The sequence below is a fragment of the Pteropus vampyrus genome, unplaced genomic scaffold, assembly GCF_000151845.1.
Source record: "Pteropus vampyrus isolate Shadow unplaced genomic scaffold, Pvam_2.0 Scaffold144, whole genome shotgun sequence".
Taxonomy (NCBI): domain Eukaryota; kingdom Metazoa; phylum Chordata; class Mammalia; order Chiroptera; family Pteropodidae; genus Pteropus; species Pteropus vampyrus.
In genome coordinates, this window is record NW_011888925.1 from 856,354 (window position 1) to 858,239 (window position 1,886).

Consider the following 1,886-nt stretch of genomic DNA (forward strand, 5'->3'; position numbering starts at 1 on the left):
AAAAAAAAAACAGGGGGAGTGGCTAAAAGTCTGTTTAAGATGTAATTACATGTGTGGATCTCCTGCTTTATTCTAAGCAGATGGGCAATGGCCCCTTCTCCAACCCAGCTAAAGCCTGGAAATCTATTCTCTGCAGATAGTAAAAGCAGAGATTGTGAACTGGGCCACGCCAGGAAGGCTTGAGGGCAAGGGTCCTGCTCTCTCAAGTAGGCAGACTAAGCAAAGGATTTGGACATGACTGCTGGGGCCCCCAGCCCTCTGCCCCGCTTGGCTCCCCACCTACTGGAGCTGGGCTCATGCCTCTAGAAGGAGAGAAGAGGCTCGGATCACCCCACATTCCCAGGCTGGACAAGCTCCATCCATGAACCCCCAGCTTCCACTCAGCTCTTTGGTGTTTTACTGCTACACAGGAACTGACAGCCAAGGATTCTAAGACATTTGAGGACGACCTCTTAGATGAAGGCAAAGGCAAGACAAACAAGAAACAGGGAAAAAGCAACTTGGAGGAAACGGTGACTAGACAAGAAATGCAGACAGAAGAGATAGGAGAGGGTCCCGCATCCGCGGAATAAAAGGGGACGGAGCGAAACAAAGCTTCTGGAGATGTGTTATCCTAAATATATTACATTACGTAACGCTAAACGTGCCACAATAAAATACAACGGTAGAACTAGAAACTCACAGGCAGCGTTGGAAGATAGTAGAGAAGAAGACAAAGTTAGAAAATTTGTCAGAAACAATAAGAAAACTAATCCATAAGCCAGGAAGCCCCAAATCGGAGTAACCAGGGAGAGCCTAGAAAATGGAGAGTAGAAATCACTGGATGAGTCACAAAAAAATGAACATATGTATACACATGTATACATGCGTTTACGTTAATGCATAACTGATTCTTTTACTGCTGAAAAAGTCCTTGTATAACTATGCCCATTCGATTTGTGTATTCTCCTTATAATAAAGTAATGGTAATTAGATAGTTCATCTTGTTCTTATTAACACATTTGAATGAATTTTTTTTTATATTCTTAACACGAACCCTTTGGTTATATGGTTCACACAATGCTTTCTCCAGTCTGCAGCTTATCTTTTTTGCTGTGTTTATGATGTCTTATGAAATATAGGATTTTTACATTTCAAAGCTAGATATATCCATCTTTTCTTCTACAGTTTATGCATTTTGAATCTTATGAAATCCTTCTGTATGCTTAGATCATATGTATTCTTCCATATTTTAAAAAAAATTGTAAAGATTCATTTTTTACATTTAGACGCTTAACTCCCGTTGGTTTTATTCGTATGTTTGGTACAAGGTAGATGTGTATTTGTCAGTATGCGTGAGTTCCTCTCTGGCAGGGTGCACATGAGAAGAGCCTTTGGCGCTTTTAAAAATACTGATTTCTGGGCGTCGTCCCAGAATTGATGAAATCTTCATCTCTGAGGGTGGAGCTGAGTCATCAGGATTAAAAAGCAAAAAACAAAAAACAAAACAAAACAAAACAAAACAAAACAGCTCTTCCAAGAGATTCTTATATGTGGCCGAGGTTGAGAAACTCTACTAAGGTCAGACCAAGAGTAGAATGGCTGGGGTGTGCGTTACATTGTTATCTGTAATGGATAGTGCTAGCGCTCTGTAAATGACTGTAATTATTTATGTTCCTTCCAGTAATAGAGTTCGCGGCTTCACATCTTTGAAAACACACAGGCATTATTGCCGCCATTAAGTGATACGAGAGCGCTCAGAGAGTGTAGGTATTAGAGGATCTGCCTAAAAATCAGGCAGGAGAGTGCTGCTGTGCCCCTCACCGTCTCTGACCTCCTGTCTCTCTGTTTACACAGGTGACTTCTGTCTAAGGTGCTTCACTCATTAGCATCACCGGACAAGGACA